At 40.8% G+C, this 24038-nt stretch overlaps 1 pseudogene; it reads right to left on the bottom strand.

The window, feature by feature from the left end:
• Positions 1-3217: 3217 nt before the first annotated feature.
• LOC139712609 (beta-lactamase domain-containing protein 2-like) overlaps positions 3218-24038 on the bottom strand; it is a 28693-nt pseudogene continuing 7872 nt past the window's right edge.

The raw sequence follows: 24038 nt of genomic DNA, 5'->3' as shown, positions 1-24038 counted from the left end.
TCTTCCATCAATACATATTTTGTAATCTTGAAATATGTTTCAGAATTGTTAGGCTCAATCGCGTCCATTCCAATTTTCATTTTATTTATTCCATAGCTTGTTATCTCACTTCATATTCCATCCTATTCCATACCCCTCCGTCTGTTTATTCCTATACATGATATACATTTATACCTAACTGCCATATTTATGTATAAACACACTCGAAATGCATTACCATTTTTTCATAATACCCTAGTAACCAATGACCATATTCACTCATACCCTACCCGTCGTTCCCATGATTTTCACTTAAGTAATCCAAAGCTTTTACTTGCTCAAAAGTCGATTAGACATCAAGGTCCGGATACATGGAACACTCTTCCTGAGGAGTTGAAACAGTGTGCCTCCTTGTTTTCATTTAAAGCAAACTTAAAGAAGTACATTTTATTACAGTATATTTCAAATATGAACTAAAAACAAATAACTTATATAAATCTGTAACTAATGTTGGTCTCCTGATAGCAACAGCGCATATCGTCCCCTCTTTCAGTAAACCAATTTCACTATTCTAAATCCCAGCCTATCTGCTATTGTGCACCCTCAAGCACCTGCACACACATTCACCACCACCACCATCACACACCAGAGTTTATTTTCCCCTGCTACCTTCGCAGCAGAATTTATATTGTTACGAATTTAGTACGTCCTTATCTTTTCCTCGGGCCGGCCATCTTTTCAAGCAATGCTTATAATGGCGGCCCTCTGCATAATCGTTTCTTAACTATAAATGTTATTCTTATCACTGCTGCATAGACATGCATACTGTATATTAAATTTCTTTCATATCGTTGTTTATGCAAGTCAAAAGACTGTGTTAAATTTACTTTACATATGTCCTACGTGTTCATGATTATGTACTTAGTATGTATCGTGGTTTATGCAAGTCAAACGACTTTGCGTTTAATTTACTTTGTATATTTCCTGCATTTTCATGATTATGTAACTTATGTATATTGATTTGCAGAAAATAAAGTATCTATCAAACAAACAAACAAACATAATTCCAGCGGATTTTGCACACAAATAAAGCTGATATATCCGGCAACCTGCGACATAATTATTTTGTCATCATTGTGTCACCCATAATACGTTCCAAACATGACATAAACAAACATCCTGTTCATCGGCATAATGTTACCACTATATTTATACATGTTCATTGTATATCATATAATACATGTACCTTTATATTTACATGTGGCAATAACGCAAATCAGTTGAATCGCTGTTTGCAGCTTTATTTGGGCTGTGTGTTTTAGTTTTGATAAATTTACAGACACCTTTTTAGCGCGAGAAAATGCACTTCAAGATCGAGTTTATACTGCTGAAGCGGTTGCTTGTGTTTCGGGAAATGACATCTCATCCCCGTGGGATGTAATGTTTATTTTGTTCTCTGGAATTCAGGAGTGTGCCATGTCGAATGCCAGAAAAGCATGTTATTATTGCGGGGTCACGTTATTGTTACGTTACTGCGAATTCATGGCGTCTAGTACTTGTACTATCACTCAGAAATGTTAGCGTGTAATATGGGCACTCTGTGATTTTATGCGTGTATTTATCTCGGTAGATAAGGTGAAACTCTCTCCGATATATAGATAGGACCACTATGGTAGAGGGACGGTGTTAGGTTCTTCATTCAAAATGAATTAACACACATGCACACAGGCAGACAGGATGAAACCTCACTGATATCTAGTCCAAATATAAGTTAGTCTGATAAACAAAAAGAATAAGATTATACGAGTTCAACGTTAAGAATTTGAATGAAATCGGATGAAAAATAAGAAATGTTACGAAATTTTGAAGTTATGATAATTTCTCCAAAACAGTTCTTGTACGTACAGTAGGTATGAATATGCAATTGAGTGAACTAACCATGTTTTACCCTCACAATTTTCCATTGAACGTATACCAAAAAAAAAAATGAAAAAAGTCAATGTTTCTGTCATTGAGGTCTGAAACATGACGTTACTCCTGGTTGAATAGCTTCAGAGTAGTGATCAGTTAGATGTTTGAGGATTTGAGCCTCGGGCATAATTGCGTTTGAATGAAAAACTACAAATTTCAAAATTTTATGTACAAAATATATGATAGGTTGTAAGAGCATGACATGGTCACTTTACCATTTGCATATTTATATTAGATTGTTGATGAACTGCCCCCATCCCCCCCCCCAAAAAAAAGCGAAACTTCTAAATGTCATAACCTCCTTATTTTTCATCCGATTTCGATCAAATCTACACCGTTGAACTCGTAATATTTTGCTCTTTCTTATCAGACTAAATGATACTTGGACTGGATTTCCCCTTTAATACTTCAACGATATTTCATTGGTACCTTCCTCGGATCGTTACAGTTATTGTAATCTAATTTATGTAAGTGGCATTTTCATTTGCATATCCTTCAGAGCAGTCTCACCTCCCTGTTCAGAGACACATTTCATGGTTCATAAAATTTGGAGATATTCATATACCGTAATAACATTACCAATATCAAAACTTTTCAAGATATAATTACAACGACCCTTTTTCTATCCCTTCCCTTCATTGTTTGTTCTTTCTGTATAGAGAAGTGTAGGATTTCTGCGGTCTGAAAGTTTGCACTTTCAGAAAGTTGTAATAAATGTACTTCTTATAACTTCTAAATGAACTCATTTTCGTTACGTGTATGTCCTTTTCTTTCACGCAATTGAAGAAACATTACGAATTGACTCCATTTTTTTTGTTTATTCAAAAGAATCATTATGATCCAATGTATGCCTTTATACGCGCTCGTCGCAACGCTTTAAAAAATGTTGTACAGTGTATTCTTTCTTTCATGTAAACATTTCAACTATACAATACTAATCACAAAGCAGCTTATGTAAACATTGTTTTCTCAAGCTCATTATATGATAATAATCTTGTTTTCGTTTGTTTAGAATTGTTTAAGAGAAATTCGTCCTACAGATTAAGGCCACTTGATTTCCTTAGGATGTTCACAAAGAAATGGGTTTACGTAGTTAGTACTTATGAACGTTTTCTTTAAGATAAGTTGTCTCCAATATTGCATTTAGGTTGGCTAATTATTACGCTGTGAAATATTTCAATTATTATGAATGGAATATGTACAAAACAGCTTGATCAGTTTAAGAAAAAAAGAAAGTATTGTTTGTGTAAACTGTAAAAATGAGAAATTACTGATTTTCAAGTTTTTGAACACATCTGTAAAGACTCTGAACGAGCTGGTTAGACCGAGGATCTTCACCCAGAAGGTATGGAAGCATGGTGCTACTGAGGTAGGCGAATCCGACCTGATGTACCGGGTCTGCACAGCCGTGTTGTCCGCCAGCTCCTGGGTGCCCAAACATTGTCACTCCGTCCTACAAAAAGAAAAATAAATCAGGCTAGTCCATAAGAGAAATCAGCAAAACTCATTATAGGCATTACAATCGCAGGTATTAATCCGATCCTGGATGTACGTTTAGAAATAATTATGAAATAATAGTTCTGCATTATGTTCATTAAATTGCTATAGCTATACATACAGTCTTTGTAACCAGAATGTTATTGTGTACACCATGGAGAACAAAGAGGCTACCCAAGGTGTTTGCCAATACCTCTCGTAATCAGGTTCCAGATTCAGTTGATATTCCTATATCCATGAACATAATAAACACTAAACTTCTTTTAAAAAACGCTCATTTGTGATACCCGCACCTCCAAAGCACAATGTTTTAGCTTTATTCCCTGTATATCAATCGAACGTGATTACAGAGAATATAATGAGTACGAAATAATACAAAAACATAATTATGACATTCTATTAAGACCTTCTTAATACATGTGTTTTGTAATTCTTATCCCATTTCTCTATCTTATCAAATACCAGCGCTGAGGGCCTTGATACTGTATGCACAAAGGCCATCTGAGACAGTTGTCCACCTGAAGGCTAACCTACATTATTAAAGCTGAAGTATGTCCCAACTTTGACAAACCAATGTGCGGAAAAGCGTAGAAAATAATGTAAATGATATATATCATCGAAATAGATAAGGCGTATATATTGCTAAATGGTCGACAAAATTTAGTCACTCTGGGGGACATTACGTTCAAGCACGAAACTAGTAATAAGTAGCATAAGTCATTTGCTATACAATACGAACTGATTGACCACTCACAACAAACTTATCAATTTTGATCATCCCGCGACTGAAAGAAAGAGGAATGCCGAGAGTTCTGTCGACAGAAGGAGGCTCGAAATTCAGAAAATCGTCGATTCTCTCCTTTGACAGCAGAGTTCTGTTAGTAACTGGGTCTATGCCACCAGATGAAATTATTCCATAGAGCTGAAAACAAAACGTCATGACATTGACATAATTATACACATCACTATGTTTTTAGATTCAAAGCGTGAAATGGAGCAGATATGAGATTCATACATTGTATAGTTGAGTCACTCGATCAAATTAATATCCACCTACTATTAGTCTGAGTTATACCTTGCGAGTGCAAGTAAAGTAGCTTAAGGTACACAATATTAGGTAAATCGTAGTGGAAGCATCAAACTCGATGGACAGGTGGTGTTAATGAGACATAAAGGTTGATTATGATTTTACATTTCCTGACATGATGGCGCGTTCAGTGCTAAAGGGGACAAGTTATGTCTGCTTTTGATAGAACTTGCTCTCTCTATTCACTCGTTCTATTTTTCTTTTTATTCGCTTTGGAGAATGTTTGTCAAATACCGCAGGCATGACAGGGATTAGTATCGGACCCCGGCAATCCTGAATGAAAATTATGCGTTATTTCCCGTTGTAATCAAACATTCAATCAAGACTAGTGATCATTTTGGCAGGGAATTTCGTGTATCGAAAGCCAGCTGGCCAAATTACGACAAATCGCAAATAACACCATGCAAGCTGAAGATAACGATCGCAGATTTGGAATACATCCTGAAGGCTTCACTTAACGAATCTCTTATAGGCAATATGTGTTTTTTGACCACCATCTAATACAAATGATAATCATTATCATAATTGGCAGGAGGACATAGTTATCATTCCCCTTATCATTATCATGTCAACATTATAGTGATAATTATTACAGTTATTAGTCGCCATCGTTATACCTTTGCAAGACCAGCCGCAGACCCGATCCCATTTACTGACGGCAACTCGATGGCTCTGTAGGCGGGATCGTTAAAGACTCCCAACTGTCCAAAACAACACAAATATTTATTATGAAATCAGGTGGCAATGATGTCAATAAGAGTGTGTGTGGGTATCGTAATGCACACTTTGTGGATAGTTAGGCGCACCTCTCCAGAGTTGGTATTACATGCAAATTACTTTCTTTATACTTATAAAGTTGACGGAAAGATTAATTTTCTTATCGTGGTTAAAGTGCAAGGCTAACGTGGAACACTCTCTATCGGTATATATAAGTCAACAGAACGGTACATGTTTCACTGAAATGCGAGAGATATCAATTGCTACACGTTATATTCACATTGTACCCAACTGTTTTGAGTAATTGAGACCTTCGGTAGCACAATACCCTAAATAACACATTGTCCCACAGTGTGTTCAGAATGTTTTTCATATTGTCGGATGCGTGAAAACTCTCGAATTTAGTAGTGTGAAGATCATTTCACATTGTGGTCTCGTTTTTCACACTGTGTTCACATAGTAATGTTCTGTTTCACACTGTGACGATGATCCACAATGTTTTCGCAATGTTAGAACGCTCGAATTTAACAATGTGAAGAGATTTCACACTGTGTCCACTCAGTGTTCTCACACTGTGTTTCACATAGTGTTTCACGTTGTGGGACACTGTGTTCTTTCCAGCAGGAATATTCTGCACAAAAAGAGAGATTGACGGAAGAACAAGCTGTAAAAATACGACGTTTCCTCAGGAGAGATGGGGCTGCTTAATATAAGTCTGTAATAGTAAACCACTCCTAGCCTCAGGGCCCTGTTTCATAAAGCTGTTCGTAAAGTTACGAACAACTTACGAGCGACTGGAGATCAGTTCTGATGTGCTATACTTATCAGAATTTCCATAATTCAGCACAAGAACTGATCACCAGTCGCTCGTAAGTTGTTCGTAACTTTACGAACAGCTTTGTGAAACACCCCCCTGGTGTAATTGTGACATGAATGCCCAATTCAGATTTCTGAAATATAATTTTGTTTTTTCGTAACTTGCAATACGGTCTGTCATCAAGTTTTTGAGAACAGAAGAATGGAGTGAGAAAACTGACAAAAAAGAGTGATGTCTATACCTAACGATGGCAGACAGCGCTTGTAAACAAATCGCAAATCCTTGACCTTCCCTACTGAGAAGAACACTGTCCCACAGTGTGCTCACAGTGTGCTCACATAGTCGACTACGTCAAAACACTCGAATCTAACAAAGTGAAGATGATTTCACAGTGTTTTTTTTTCAGAGTGTTCACATAGTAACGCTTTGTTTCACACTGTGAATTGATGACTCACATTGTGTTCAAACTGTTAATACGCTCGAATTTAACTGTGAAAAGAGATTTCACACTCTGTTCACACTGTGTTTCACACTGTGTATCTCACACTGTGGGGCACTGTGTACTTTCCATTAGGGTTTGCAATAATTTAATATGTGTGTATGCTTGAATGTGTGTGTGTGTGTGTGTGTGTGTGTGTGTGTGTGCCTTCCGCAAATTTATAGGGATCGTAAAGTTTCGGTTATGCTTGCATTCTACATTCTTCCCACTCACATCTTCCATTTCGTTTGCATTACTCATCATATTTCCAATGGCGTTCGAGTTTATCATATGAAGTATAGTTTGTCTTCCATCCGGGGTCTGTATACTGTCCAGGAATTGTAAGAACATCGGGCGACGGTCGACGAGAAGACGGGCTACACGGTGGTTGCTTTCGAATGGAAGACCGATGTGGAAATCTATGCCTGCAAGAAAATATAATTACGGGTACGGACCATCAAGAATTGTGCATGTATGAGAGAGAGGGTGCGCGTGTGCTTGTGAAGGCATAATAGACCGGGGGCCCAGAGCATTTATTCAGCTGAAAAGGGTCACATCTTTTGATGGTCTCATCGTATAAGGATGTTGCCAAGGATCAATTAAATGAATTGCTGGCAAGTCACATCCTGTACCGTAAGCCTAGGGACCACAAAAAGGGACCCCGAAAAATGGATTTATTCAGCCGAAGGGGGTCACGGACAAAAGTTGGTGGATATTGTTCCTTTGGGTGTACTTATTATGAAAACAGCAATGCCCGCTGTTTTATTCTGTACGGGGCCCCAGACAGTAGCCCCAAAGGGCCCCACAAATATGGTGTTATTCAGCTGAAAAGGGTCACGGCTAATTTCTTTTGCAATAGAAGTGGTTCCAATCAGAGATATCCAAAACACCAATGCCAGCTATTTTATCCTGTACGGGGCCCAAGACAGTAGCCCCAAAGGGCCCCACCCCCCATAGGCCCTACGTACAAACACACAAAAACATTGATTTCATTCAGTTGAAAAGAGTCACGGCTAATTTCTTTTGCAATGGAAGTAGTTCCCATCAGAGATATCCAAAACACCAATGCTAGCTATTTTATCCTTTACGGGGCCCCAGACAGTAGCCCCAAAGTGCCCCACCCCCATAGGCCATACGTACAAACACACACAAACATTGATTTTATTCGTGCAGCTGAGAAGAATCACGGCTAATTTCTTTTGCAATGGAAGGAGTACCCATCAGAGATGTCAAAAACCCCAAAGCTAGCTATCTTATCCAGTACGGGGCCCCGGACAGTAGCCGAAATGGAGCCCCCCCCCCCCCCCCCCGCACGCACACATACACACACACACACACACACACACATTAGTTTCATTCAGCTAAAAAGGGTCATGGCTAATTTCTTTTGCAATGGAAGTAGAACCCATCAGAGATATCCAAAATACCAAAGCCAGTCATTTTTTCCTGCACGGGGCCCCAGACAGTAGCCCAAAGTACCCCCCCCCCCCCCCCCAACACACACACACACACTCATTAGTTTCATTCAGCTGAAAAGGGTCACGGCTATAATTTCTTGTGCAATGGAAGTTGTACCCTTCAGAGATATCCAAAATACCAAAGCCAGCTATTTTATCCTGCACGGGGCCCCAGTCAGTAGCCCCAAATCCCCCCCCCCCCCCCCCCCCACACACACACATTGATTTTATTCAGCTGAAAAGGGTCATGGCTACTTTCTTTTGCAATCGGAAGTAGTAGGCATACTCATCAGAGATATCCAAAACACTAAAGCCAGTTATTTTATCCTGTACGGGGCCCCAGACAGTAGCCCCAAAGTGCACCCCTACACACACACACACACACGCACACACATTAGTTTTATTCAGCTGAGAAGGGTCACGGCTAATTTCTTTTGCAAGGAAGTAGTACCCATCAGAGATATCCAAAATACCAAAGCTAGTTATTTTATCCTGCACGGGGCCCCAGACAGTATAGCCCAAACACGGGTAATTTCTTTTGCACTGTAAGAAGTATACTTATCAGAGATATTCAACACACCAAGGCCAGTTATCTTGTACAGAGCCCCAGACAGTAGCTCCACTGAGTGTCTCATCCATTATACATGTACTGTGAATCAGCTGAAAATGGTCGTACAATTTCTTTTGTAACGTTGATATCAGGGCCTACTGAACAGAGATATCACAAACACCAAAGCAAGTCATCTCATCCTGTATACGGAGTCCTATAGGTTACTACAGTAGCAAAACACCAAAGAAATTTGCAAAGGAAGCATACTTCTGTATAGCGCACAACCGAGATGACCATATTACGAAAACCAGTCATTTCATCCTGTACCGGGCCCAGTACAGTAGCCATAAAGTGCCCCTCCCCCACATAGTTATTATGACATCATTTAGGCCCTAGCTGAAAAGAGTCATAGTTGTTTTTCTTTTACAATCGAAGTAGGCCTTAGTTTACATCTCACGGTCACAACCCCCAAAATCAGCCTGCTCGGCGACCGGTCGGCGACCGCTCGGCGAGTTTTTAGCCAATATCGGTCGGTCGCCGACCGGTGACCGACCAGGCACTGCTGATTTTTAGGGCATCGGTCGGTCGCCGCTGAAGTTTTAGCGCGGAGTTAAAATTTCAGCGGTGACCGCTCGATTTCTACTCGCCGTCCAAAATACGCTCGGTGCCTGGGCGGCCACCGCCCAGGCACCGCCCAGGCACCGACCTAATCGAGCGGTCGCCGTTGGGCGGTTTAGGTAAAAAAAAAAGAAAAATAAGCCCCAAGAGAGTCAGTTGCCGAGCAGTGGCCGCTCGATGACCGATGGGAGATCGGTTGGTCACCGGTTGGTCATTGGTCGGCGAGTTAAAAACTGACCGGCGTCCGGGCGGCGACTGCTTGATTTACAGCGGCGTTCCCCAGGGCATATATAAAGAGCTGCCCAGCACCCGCCAAGAGAAACAGTAAGATTTCTGAACGAAGTCATCAACTCAGCCTGGTTTTCCCAACAATTTTCATTCACAAGAAAATGCCCAAAGCGCAAAGGAAAAGCATTTCAAAGCGATAAGAAGGGGAGGAGGAATCGGGGCCGTCTGGAACAGGTATGGAGAGAGAAAGAGGCAAGACGACCGTCACCAGGGTTTATCCCCGGAGGAAGAAGCAGGAAACTGTGGCTCTAATTGTCCACTCATAAGAAGAGGACTTGGTCACGTCGGCTGGAGACATGGAGGACAAGGAAGGAAAGGATAGCAACTGTAGGACAAAATAATGACGACCTGCCCTCCATCCAACAATCACTGAACTCCAGCAAACGGTTCACAGAGGAGCAGGAAGAACAAATCGCACAGTTTTTTTTTTTTTTTTTTTTTTTTTTTTTGAGGAGCATACATTGTTCTATAACATGGGGAACAATGATTACAAAAATAAGGGTCTAGAGCAATTACCACCTGGGCAATTACCCGGCACCCTTCCCCTGGCCCTAATCCTAATCCTAATCCTGAACCTAATCCTATCCCTAACCCAAACTCCTAACCCTAACCCTAACCCTAACCCTAATCTTTACTCTCTAAGCTTACCACTAACCAGTATTTAGCCGGGGGGGGGGGGGGGGGGTAATTGCCCTCCTGGGGTAATTGCCCGGATACGCAAAAATAAGGCCAAGAGAGGACATCTGTAGGGGGAGCTGGCTAAATCCCTAATGAGACCGACTGTCACAAACTGCTGGACTTGTGGATCTCGTTGTCGAAGTAGTTGAGGTGGAATCAACGACATCTTAGACCTCGTTGACCTCTCTGATGCAGAGAAAGAGCGTTATTGTTTATACAAAATGGACATACAGTCCCAAATATTGCTCGTGAGAACATCCTGGCAGGGAACGACGGGCCACCGCCCGTACGCCGACAGGAAACCTCTGATGCCCTGCCGATCATCGGTCGGCCGCTGATCGATTTTTTTTTTTAAATCGACCGGTGGCCGGTGGGAGACCGCTCAGTTGCCGACGGCTCATCGCTCGGTGACTGATCGGACTCTGCGCTGAGAGGATCCTCGCATTTCGCCAGGTTTGACCTAAAATCGGCCGGCAACTGACGAGTCACCGACAGGACATCGACAGATCATCGCTCGGGCACTGCTCTATTTTCGCTGGGGCTGTCAGCCTGCTCAACAGCTCCAAAAACTGCTGGGCAGTGCCAAAATCTCAGCGGCGACCGAGCAGGCTACAAATCGGTCGGTCGCCGCTCTGAGTTGTGACCGTAGCCCAGATACCCAAAACATCAAAGCCAGTTAGGTTTTCCAAGCCCATTTCGCACTTTTGTCGGTCCATTTGATAGAAGGTTCGAATTCGTACAATGGGTATTCAAATTGACTGGTACCCTACGTTCATTCAAATTCGCCTTGACTTGCCGAAAAAGGTATTTCAGTCATTAAATTTCGCGAAAGATAGTCAAATTCCAAACGTGTTCATTCAAATTCAAATCATGCTATTTCTTTGTTTCAGATCATTTTAACGTGTCTTTCTATGTGTGTTTTCGTTTCATCTATAAATTATTGTTATAAAGCAGCAAAAGTATCATATTTCTTATCTAGTATAACTGGATTTGGTTGTTCTGTAACCAGACTGGTAACGCTCCTTCTCTTTCATATACACGTCATTATAGGCCTATACGTGTACCAGTAATGCTGATTAACTTCATTTTTTTATAGTCATGACAGCACAATAGATACAGACGTAGGCCTATATCTCTAGAAGACATAGAAATGATTTTTTTTTTTTAATTGAGGATCATAACCGTGACTTCCTGGAACTGGCCGACCGCTCGTAATAAAGCGCTCGTAACGGCCAGATAATTTGTGGCTTCTTACTTCTTCGGATTCAAAAAGCACGTTTCAAAAAAAAAAAAAAAAAAAAAAAAAACTGGTGTCAACGTCTCTTAAACGAATCCGAAAACATGAAAAGCTATGATGCTTACAAAACAATAACTACGATGAAAGAAAATAAGGAAAGAGGTCAAGCATGAACATGTCTTCGCTGCAGACATGTTAAATTAGATGGCCAGAAATCAATTTGAACATGAACGAGTGCAGCATGTGATGGATCACGTGACTATATCATTATGAATTTGTGAATGAACGGATAGTGGAATGGTGCTTGTCTTATATATGGATTTCAGTTGAAAAAGTGTCATTTAAATTAAGGTTAGAGGTAATGTGAATGTTTCAAAATGAATTTGAATGAAGAGATTATGACATTGAACTACCATGTCATCTAGGCGAAATTTTTGCTGAATTTAATTCAACATTAAAGAATTCGATTAAAGGAGGTGCGAAATTGGCCCGGATGCAGGGCCTTTGACAGGTATAGCCCCAAGGTATTCCCACCCCATATGAATTAAGTGTTTTTAGGTGAAAAGAGTCAAGTATGCCTATTTTCCTTGGCAGTGGAATTAACAGCTGAGATACGTAAAACACAAACCCATCCAGTTAAGGGGCCCCCAGCCAGTTTGTAGCTGGAAAGTGCTCCCGTATTATGTTATTCTAAGTGAAAAGAATCACTGCTATAATTTCTTTTGCAATGGAAGTAGTACTCAGCGAGGTATCAAAAACACCGAAACCAGTTATATAGCTGTATGGGGCCCCACGGAGTGTTCCTAAAGTGTCCCCACCTGTAATTCTACTATCAAGATCTGCATCCCGATCTATTCAATCTGTCAGATCGGGAGAGAGCGGCAAAAGTGTACGGGGACCGGGAGCATCGTAGCAGCAGCGTTTGGGTGATGGGGTTGGATCTGGCAATTTTACAGATCGGGAAGAAATTTTGAACTGGTTCAAAATTTCTTCCCCATCTCCCTATCAAGATTGACCTATTTTGAATCGTAGCTCAAATGGGGAGAGAGCAGTGACAGTGTAAATACCGCGGGATGAGCATAACAATTCTAGGTTTTTCTGACCGTAGTAACAGAGGCACAAGAACGGGATGTGGTCTTAACTAGACACCGACGACATGGTCCCGCTGCTGCGCCGCTTTCTTGATTAAAGCACAACCTTCCCGCTTTAACGACGCTCTCACTAAGTTCACCACTCTCGTATAAAATCAAGGCCTGTTCCTACGACGCTTCATTCCTGCTTCGATAACGCTGTTGGCCGCTTTAGCTACGCTGTTCCTATGCTTTCCCAGACTCAATTACGCATGTCTTCCGCTCTCGCCGCTCTAAAATCGAATACGCTGGAAAATGTTTGCCAGAACAGCAAAACTGATGATGAGGAGGAGGACGTTGTCGTTGTCGCGAAAATGAAGACGAAGGAGCGCATATTTAAGAAGAAGAAGAGATGCAAACAATAAAGAGAATAAAGCAAAACACATTGGAGCTACTGTCTGGGGCCCCGTGCAGGATAAATCTGACTTTGGTACTTTGGATATCCCATGGGTACTACTTCCATTGCAAAAGAAATTAGCCGTGACACTTTTCGGCTGAATGAAACCAATATGCGTGTGTGTGTGTGTGTGTGTGTGTGTGTGTGTGTGTGTGTGTGTGTGTAGGGGGCACTTTGGGGCTACTGTTTGGGACCCCGTACAGGATAAAATAACTGGCTTTAGTGTTTTGGATATCTCTGATGAGTACTACTTCCGATAGCAAAAGAAAGTAGCCGCGATCCTTTTCAGCTGAATAAAATCAATGTGTGTGTGGGGGGGGGGGAGGGGGAGGGGGTAAGGGGGCAATTTGGGGCTACTGTCTTGGGCCCCGTGCAGGATAAAATAACTGGCTTTGGTGTTTTGGATTTATCTGATGGGTACTACTTCCATTGCAAAAGAAATTAGCCGTGACCCTTTTCAGCTGAATGAAACTATTGTGTGAGTATGTAGCCTACTAGTATGTAAGGGGGGGGGGGGCACTTTGTGGCTACTGTCTGGGGCCCCGTACAGGATAAAATAGCTGGCTTTGGTGTTTTGTATATCTCTGATGGGTACTACTTCCATTGTAAATGAAATTAGCCGTTACTCTTATCAGCTGAATAAAGTAAATGTGTGTGTGTGTGTGTCTGTGTGTGTGTGTGTGTGTGTGTGTGTGTGTGTGTTTGTACGTAGGGCTTATAGGGGGCGGGACACTTTGGGGCTACTGTCTGGGGCCCCATGCAGGATAAAATAGCTGGCTTTGGTGTTTTGGATATCTCTGATTGGTACTCCTTCCATTGCAAAAGAAATAAGCCATGTCTCTTTTCAACTGAATAAAATCAATGTTTGTGTGTGTTTGTACGTAGGGCCTATGGGGGGTGGGGCCCTTTGGGGCTACTGTCTGGGGCCCCGTACAGGATAAAATAGCTGGCATTGGTGTTTTGGATATCTCTGATGGGAACTACTTCCATTGCAAAAGAAATTAGCCGTGACCCTTTTCAGCTGAATAACACCATATTTGTGGGGCCCTGTTGCGACACGCCCCCGTCACGGATTGTCGCCTGGCGACAATCCGTGACGCTTGTGCAGTTCCCAGTTTTTGATCTCGAAGGCGACAATCCGTGATGGCAAAAAATTTGTTGCGACACGGATTGTTGCCCCGTCAAGGATTGTCGCCCCGGGCTCGGGGTGGTTCCTCCGGTGTTAAGCTTTGGTGGGATGGGTATGACTGGTAAGTTATGCGTATGCGTATGTGTGTGTGTGTGTGTGTGTGTGTGTGTGTGTGTGTGTGTGTGTGCGTGTGTGTGTGTGTGTGTGTGTGTATTGTGAGCTGCATGATATGTGATGTGTATGATTTGTTGTGTGTGTGTGTGTGTGTGTGTAAGTGTTTGTGTTTGGAGTATAATAATACAATATGTAGAAACTGTGCATGTGTGGTGGTTGTATGGTGGTAGTGGTTTGTTTGTCTGTGTGTATACGTGTGCCTGTATACTTACGTGTGTATGTGGAATATAGTGGCGCTACTGTGGCAATACAAACGCCTTCAGAGTGTATGAGCACGTGTTTAAAGAATTCACACCAGCGTTGATCTAAAAATAGTATGGATGTGTCAACCAATATCAGCGGTGAGGCGGGCTAGGTGAGAGAGAGACCGAGAGAAAATACATACGAAGGAGGTACCCTCCCCAAATGTTATTTGTCTTTGTTCATTTTTCACTGCGGTCATTGTTCTTCCATCAGTCTTATAAACTAGAACGTCGATACCACTATTCTTTGTCCCAGAATAGGTTTGGCATGCTTTATGCATGAGCGAATAATTTCCACACGCCGTAAAAAAATTGTCAATCGTTAGTTGATTTTAGCACAAACGAACTGCCATTGCACACCGCTAATACATACGTAATACAAGCAAACACCAACAAACACTCAAACAAATCCTCATAACGCAAATACACCAACTCAACACTTTTTTTCCTTGATATTTATTGATTTCATTCAAATCATTCATAAATCGACCCATTCTGGGTGTAACATGAACAAAAAAGGTTACAAATGGCAATTCGAAACACAAACAAATCCATTTGTCAGTTTATACCACAAATAATCTCACTTCAACATAGATAACTCGATTATAGACCAACCCTACTAATAATTTCTTCACGAGAAATTTTTGACATGTAGGGCCCTACCAACCCTATATTCCTTGAATATATTGGTTTGGATCATGTAACACCTTCTTACTTACAAGGGCATATACATAAAAAACACAAATACATTACACAATTCTAGAATGAAATCAGTCATTAAAAAACCCGACCACCCCCTCCCCTCCCTAACCGAAACAAATCTAGGGCCTACATCTATCCTAGATATTAAATCCTACCAACATCTGTCATACCATTTATAACTATCCTTCTTCAAATCCATTCCCAACCCACCAACCCCTGATTAAACAAAACCTGAATCATCCCACACCCACATTCACCAACCCAAATACATACATACGCACACACACACACGAAGGTTCGTTATTCCGAAGTTTCCTTTTTTTCCGAGGCTTCATTTATCCGAAACACACAATTCACTATACCTAGAGGTTCGTTGATCCAAGAATGAAATTCGGAATAACGAACCTTCGGAATAATGAGCCTTCGGACGAATGAGCCTTCGGACGAATGAGCCTTCAGAATAACAAACTTTTGCAATAACGAAATGTAACCCCCTTCCCACATACCGACGCACACCCGAACCGATGATTCCTTCCTGATGAAACGATTTCCCAATGTTGATAAATAAGACATAATGGACCGTATGCAGAAAAGCAGCATCCGCCCGCACGCAAGCTCCACTCCGAATTCATATACAAATCTGCCAAACAAACTCAGTTAATTCAAAGCTGCTGATAAAATCAATATCAACGTTTATGCCAGCAACAGCTTACTAGGTATCCCTCCCCACGCGCAGCTAAAAAACACATACGCAAAAAACTGACATAATAAACACATTATTCCATCACACACACACACACACACACACACACACACACACACACACGCACAAACGGACACTAAATTATCATGTGCACGCGCACATACACACTTCCTTGAAACCTCACGACTTTTTACATGGCATGTTTGCATGGATGTAGCCATGTAAGTTATGTGTTAGTATTTCAATGATTATGTCCAGAACGATATTACCCAGCAAAATGTGCTTCGAGGGCGGGCGACAATCCGTGCCGCCAGCCCTCGTCACGGATTGTCGCCAGAGGACAATCCGTGCCGCCAACGCCCGTCACGGATTGTCGCCCCGAGCAGGAGGCGACAATCCGTGTCGCAACAGGCCCTTTGGGGCTACTGTCTGGGGCCCCGTACAGGATAAAATAGCTGGCATTGCTGTTTTCATGATAAGTGCACCCAAAGGAACAATATCCACCAACTTTTGTCCGTGACCCCCTTCGGCTGAATAAATCCATTTTTCGGGGTCCCTTTTTGTCGCCCCTAATAGGCTTACGGTACAGGATGTGACTTGCCAGCAATTCATTTAATTGACCCTTGGCCACATCCTTATATGATGAGACCATCAAAAAGTGTGACCCTTTTCAGCTGAATAAATGCTCTGGGCCCCGGTCTATAATTATAGACATTGTACTTTTGAATGCCAGGAATTACAAAAACATATACAGGCCTAGATTAAAGTTTGATTAGTGAATGAATCCCGAGGACTTGATTATAGGTATGAAACGCGATCGCATTTACGTACGTCTACTGCACAATGGTGAATTTGGCACAAATGGCAGCGGGAAATCACGAAAGACCTTTTTCATCTCAGAGATATAATGAGCTATAGGATAGCATTTTCTTATGATACATACAGCTGGCTACAAACACCATAAATCCCCCTTTCTTTTTCATTGCCTTTTTTTACTAGTCTTGCTTTCTTTTCTTTTTTGTATCATGCACGGCATACTGTTCTTCGCCCTCATTAATTTCCTCGGTTGCAGTTGCATTATTCCGATGATTCGTCATTCTCTAAATGAAACAAAGAAAATGTAAATCCGAAGGTTCGTTATTCAGAAAATTAAACTAGGTTCGTTATTCCGAACGTTCGTTAATCTGAAAAGGAAACAGAAATAATGGCTAGAAATTCTGAGGGTTTGTTAGTAGGCACTTTTTTTTTAAGTTAGGATTGACGAACTTTATTTCATTTTCGCAATAGCGAACCTTCAAAATAACGAACCTTATTTCAAAATCGACATTACCATTGATTACCGAAAGGTTCTGCTATCTCCTTTTTGAAAAACTGTCCCAGAGTTCGATGTTGAGGGTCAACTCGCCGCAAAAACTAATTGGCTAGTGGTCCAAATGTGAAACCATGGTAACCATGGGTGTAGCCATCATACTCCCATTGTGGCCCTGTTCTTGCCTTGAGTTCACCCGCCTTGGCAACGTCTTATAGGAAGTCCAGGCTCAAGCCAGGTGGTGCGGATACGGCAAGCCCCGCCTGAAGGATGGGTGAAACGACTTTAATCATACGTCATCACTAATTTCATACATGCCATTTTTTAAATTCACCCACGTAATTAAGTATCGGTTAAATCATTATAATGTGATACAGTAGAAAGATCAATGCGACCTACCTTATACAATCTAGTGCTCCGTTCCATAAATATGTTCATAAAGTTGCGCATGACTTTACGAACGAATGGAATATGAAGTACAAATATGTGTACACATTTCCCCCCTTACGTTTTGACAAAGTACAACTGTACACCTGCGTGTATGTGATAACGATTACACCTATAGTTCATCTCATTGGGGCAAAAATCACTCAAACTAAAAACATGTTTTAACATGTAGGAATAATCATTATCATCCGCAAATTTCAACTTTAGCTATTGAAAGTCACAATGATAAGGAAACTCGCTTGGCTTGCCATATTCCTGCCGTTCGTAAATTTGTGCGTAACTTTAAAGACATTTCTATGAAACGCAGGGCCTAGCTGGCCTATTATTTTCAATTGAGAGTAATGACGGAATGCCGAATTTGTTTACGGCGTTGTCACGACGTTATCCGTTCTTACTGTGAGAAAGATTCATCAAATTTCGGATTTTTCACGGAATTGCTCCAAGTGCTTGCCCTTCAAACATGAGGAATGTGCTGTGGTGACTATTGATACTGTCTGTGATCAATTTGTGGACATGATGAGATCAGGAAATAGGACAGCAGGACAGAGAAAACGGGCAGAGGTAGCTCATCAAAAAATGTCGGCAGGTACGAGCCTCTAGCGTCCGACGATGGGGAACCCTCCGGCTGCCGAGACGAGGATGAAGAGGGTACCAAATTGGGTGCTCAATCTACCATGGAAACGGACAAGGGTGCAAGCAACACAATAGATGATGCGACTCCGGAATGCGCGTCATTCAAGTTCGACGAGAGTCACACAGTGAAACTCAAAGACCAGATAAAAGAAGTGATTTGTGCCGAGCCAATCCTTTCAACGTTGGTTGACCTCCTCGCAGCGGCTCTGATAGACCGGGTATCTCAAAGTGTGTATGCGGCAGTCAACCTAGACGTCGAGAAAAAGCAACAAGAAGTGAATGAACTTGAGAAAAAAGTCAAACAACTGGAGAAAAAGCTCTCTGACAGCGGAAACCACCAGGAGGAACAAGAGCAGTACTCCAGGCGAAACTGCCTTCGAATATACGGCGTGCCGGAGAAGAAGGACGAAATCAGCGATGACGTTGTGCTCGATCTTCTCAACTCCAAACTCGACCTCGGTTTCAACGTGGGGGAAGGCGACCTGGACAGAACACACCGGATTCAACCGAAAAGACCTCAGACAGGAAGAGCTGATCAACCACGGCCACTGATTGTCAAGTTTGCGTGGTACAATGTTCGTCAAAAAGTCTATGCCGCCAGAATGAAGCTGAAGAGAACCCCGATATGCATTCGCGAAGACCTGACATCATCTAGGCAAGAACTCGTGCGTGAGGCTCTGAGATGCGACTCGATCACCAAGGTGTGGACCAATGACGGCAGAATTCGTGCACTGACAAGGGATAGCAAGATAGTGAACATTCGACATCGGGCAGATCTTGAAAAGTTGTGAGGTATCAGAACACTTGTGCATATCATTTTCGTATATTGTTAAATACATGGCTGTTAAATTTCCGTGTTTATCATGTGACAAGTCAGTCAGGTCTAACCAGAAAGGTATACTTTGTGTCTCTTGTTTAAAATGGGCACACTTTCGCTGCTCAGGAGCTTCTCATGAACTTTTCAATTCTGATGTAGATTGGATGGGCAATGCATTTTTAATGAATGAACTGCCTCAAAACATAGATAAGTTGAATGATAATGACGATGAACATGTAAGTATCAGTCAGGAAAGTTTTGATAAACTGTCTCCAGATACATATATCAGTCATCAAAAACCTGAAGTTATATTTCAGCACGTAAACTCGCATCCTGGTTTTAATATTGCACATTTGAATGTATGCTCTCTTTTGAAAAATTTTGATGAAATAGCACATGTAGTGAAAACAAATAAAATTCATGTTTTGTGTCTTTCTGAAACAAGATTAGACCAATCTATTACTGATAATGAAATCTTTATTGAAGGATATGCAAGCATTAGAATGGACAGAAACAGAAATGGTGGAGGTATTTTGATATATATTCACGAGTCTGTAATATACAAAAAGAGACAGGATATATCTGATGATAAACTGGAGTTATTGTGTATCGAAATTTATCTACCAAAACAACAGCCATTTCTTGTGCTTTACTACTATAGACCCCCAGATTCTTATATCGATATGTTTGATAAAATAGAAAATCTCTTTAAGAGAACGTTGAAACCCAGAGCATTGATTATGTTTTTTGGGGTGACATGAATTGTGATCTTAGCAAAGTGCCATCAGCACATCACACCAAACGTTTATTGCAAATAGCGGAAGAACATGAGCTGAAACAATTCGTTGGATTGCCAACTCGGATTACATCTAAAACCTCAACTCTAATTGATGTTCTGTTTTCCTCAAATCATGAGAAAATGTCGTTTTGTGATGTAATACCCCTGAGTTTAAGCGATCACTTTATGGTCATGGCTACTTGGGGTAATACCAAACCACCGCCAGGTAACCATAGATATGTAGTCAGCCGAAGTGTTAAGAAGTTATGTGAAGACGAATTCATTGAAGACTTACAGCAGGTGTCTTGGAGTGACATGCTTGCGGAAAGTGATGTAGAAAAAGCATATGAATTATGGTGTTCATCAAACATGATCCACTTCGGAAAAGGCGAGTCAAACAGAAAGAGCCACCATGGATGAATAATGATGTATTAAGTAAGATTCGAGAAAGGGACCAGATGAAAAAGCAAGCTAAAAAGTCTGGAACTGAGCTTCACTGGGACATGTATAAAAACTACGAAATAGAGTTACATCCATGATAAGAACGGCCAAACGATTATACGTGTCTAAAATGATCGGAGACAACAGGGGTAATCCCTCCGCTATGTGGAAATCTTTGCGTTGTGTTTTGCCGAACAAAAAGTAGAATACTTCTATTAATAAGTTGGCTGTCTCAGGTAAAGATGTCAGTGGATATAGAAATATTGCAACTCATTTGAATGACCATTTCACAAGTATTGCAAACAAACGTAAAGAAACACAACTGTTTGGTAATAACATGGAACAATTTATGGAAAAAGCATCGTCTGTGTTTACTTTTCAGGAGATCTCAGAACAAGACATTCTAAAGCATGTCAATACACTACCTTTGAACAAGGCAACTGGTCTTGATCATATTCCTGCAAGCATACTTAAGATATCAGTAAGTCATATGTTACGGCCTTTAGCACATTTGATCAATTTATCTCTGGTGAAAGGTGTAGTACCAAGCGCATGGAAATTAGTACGTATCACGCCACTTTATAAAGATGGTGACCCAACCAATGTAACCAATTACAGGCCAATTTCTGTTTTACCTGTGCTTTCTAAGGTATTGGAAAAAAAATAGTGTTTCAGCAGGTCACTGCGTATCTAACGGAAAATCGTCTTTTATGTTCACAACAACACGGTTTTCGACCAAAACGTTCCACTTCGACTGCTGTAATCAATGTCATTGAAGACCTTGTGTGTGCCATAGACAAAGGTTATGCTGTTGGTTTAATCACATTGGATCTTGAAAAAGCGTTTGATCTAATTTCGCATGACATTCTATTAAAGAAATTAGTTTACTATGGTTTTGATGAGAATGTGACCAGATGGTTTAGACATTACCTTAGTCAAAGGAGACAGATAACTGTGGTCAATGGAAATGAATCATCCTGTTCTTTTGTGCAATGTGGTGTACCGCAAGGCAGTATATTGGGTCCCCTCTTATTTACATTGTTCTTAAACGATCTCGCAAAAGCTGTAGAAAAGTATCGCCTGTCTTTGTATGCGGATGACACCTGTGTGTATTTTGCATCCAACCCCCCCCCCCCCCCCCCCCCAAGAATTACAACACGTTTTGAACAATGATCTTTCGCTGATGGCTAACTGGTTTTCACATAACCATATGATATTAAATGTACAGAAATGTAATTACATGATCTTAGGATCTAAAGCAAAATTAAGACCCTTTACCAACTTTAATGTTTGTATTGGTAATACAGAACTCGAAAGAGTTTATCAATGTAAATACCTCGGTGTTATTATTGATTGTAATCTAACCTGGTCTCAGCAAATTGAAAGTGTATGAGTTAAGGCCATACGCAATCTTTATTTACTCAGAAGGGCAAGGGGTTTTATTGACAAAGCAACAGCTCTTACGCTGTACCACACTTTAATCCAAAGTCACTGTGACTACTGTTGTACTCTGTGGAGGAATGGTAATTCAGTGCACTTAAGGCGATTGCAGAAAATACAAAACAGGGTGCTGAGAATCGTGTCGCAAGTTGATAATCGTTTTAACCGCCAAACATTATATAGTACACTTAAAGTTGACTGTTTAATTGATCGTTGGAAAAAGCAAGCATTGATTTTCATCTTCAAACTGCTGAATAATTTTCTACCAGAAAGTTTATGTGAACGTCTCGAGAAAAGAGTAAGCCAATACAATCTACGTAATCATGAAAATATTCTTAACCTCCCTAAGCCCAAATCAACTATTCTTAAAAATAGCACTTTATATTCGGCATCGAGATTATTCAATACATTACCAACAGAAACAAGATCTTTAACTTCAATTACTGCATTATTTTCAAGAGCAATTCGTCGGCTGAGAATGATAAGGGCGTTAAGTTGCCACTAAACCCATAGTGTTCACGACCACTTAACGCCCTTCTCATTCTCAACAGACGAATTTCGCACATCTCCTTTGCTAATCATTCTACCTGATTATATCGAATTTATCAAAGTACTCAATGCTTTTGTAATTACTATCTCCCAATAACTTGTCACATGTTTGATTTTTCCTTTTTTGTGTGTGTCTGTACTTACACAATGTATACTCTGTGACTTTTTTTTCTCTTTCATTTTTTTTTCTGGCGTTCGTTTGTAATGATTATTTTGTGTTTTTTATGTGAATTCTTCTCATTGTATGATTTCTATGTTTTGTTATCATTTCACGGCCTTGCTGAAAAACAGCTTATAGCTGATAGCAGGCTTTTTACCGTGGTTAAATAAATAAATTCAATTCAATTCAATTCAATTCTATTACATTTGTGATTGAGTGTTTCAAAAATATGATTTTGCTGTTCTATTAAACTTACAAAAAATTAATGTTCATTATTGTTTATCAGTTTGAATCGTATATCATGCATATAAAAACAGGAAGTATAGGAAACTTGATTGTTTCCTGAAACTACGGATTTGGACACTAGTCTGCCCGGCGGAGACGTGCCCACATACGAAAAATTCTTTTTCTCGCTCCTTTAATTTTTTGGTTATTCGGATTTTAGTTTGTTTGTTTGCTTGCTTGCTTACTTGTATCAGGAAACGGGATACTTAGGCAAGACAATTAAGTTAAGTGCACTGGAAGTGTTTTCTTAAGTTTAGTGTCAAGATACATTTCATCTTTTGTCCGGCGTGAAGGAACTTTAGTACAAGAAAAAGACCGCTGACCCTCACCCCTAATAAAATAAATATAACATAAACTCAAAATACACTAAAACATGCTACTCTATCATCTTACACACATAACGGGAGTTAAATCTTTCAGCGGGTTAGAAGTAAATATCTATGATAATAAGGTAACTTCTACATGGGTATGTGACATCGATTCTAGACACTAGATTTTGAATTTAAGACCATTCAACAAATAGTCTCAGAAGAATAAGCACAATAATTGATGATAACGATAGTGTCACTTTACAAGATTGTCCATTGATCTTGCAAAAAACAAACAAACAAACAAATAAACAAATAAACCTTACCTAAGAAACCTGTTTCTCCTGGTATAAAAGTTAAAAAGAAAGCGGTTTTCCTTGCTGAATAACTTCAAAGATCAATCAAATATAATATGATTGTTATGGATACATGTGCATTGTACTATCATTTCTGGGCGCTTGATTGTTCCGCGGAGGAATATGTAAATAAAAGAGTTCGACAAGATGACCGAGATCGACCAAACACCTTGTTTGAGAGTCTGGGTATTTTGGTGGTTATGATGGTTCGTTAGGCCAAATTAACCTCCCGTAACAAATTGGGGGCACGTCACGAGAGTTCGGCAGGGTTTCTGCGGACTTAGGTGATTTGGTCGGGTTTGATATTATCCCAGGCATGCCAGGAGTGTTTTTTCGTTCTCGCTTGGCCGATGAATTTCGGTGAGTAGCGTGTGTAGCACTCTATGCTATGTCGTGGACATGGGCGATCGCGATACAGTTTACGTCGCGCAACTACGTATGTCGTTTGCATCGTGATTGTTACAGTGTACTGTATGTGAAGGTGTTACGATTTGAGAAAGCATGGTGCGTTTACGGCGTAGTGTGTGTACGTGTGTGTATGCACGGAGATGGACGCGGAGTGATATGGTATACATTTTGATGTAAATCGGTCGTCTTTCTGTGTCTGCGTGAGGGAAACTCACGTTCGTATTTCTTTCGGGATCGAAAGGGTTAATTTGGCACG

This window comes from Diadema antillarum, unplaced genomic scaffold (assembly GCF_040938485.1).
Source record: "Diadema antillarum isolate AM-2024a unplaced genomic scaffold, OU_Dant_1.0 seq00001829_RagTag, whole genome shotgun sequence".
Lineage (NCBI taxonomy): Eukaryota > Metazoa > Echinodermata > Echinoidea > Diadematoida > Diadematidae > Diadema > Diadema antillarum.
The sequence above is the reverse complement of the archived record's forward strand: the minus strand, read 5'-3'. Positions and strand labels throughout refer to the sequence as shown.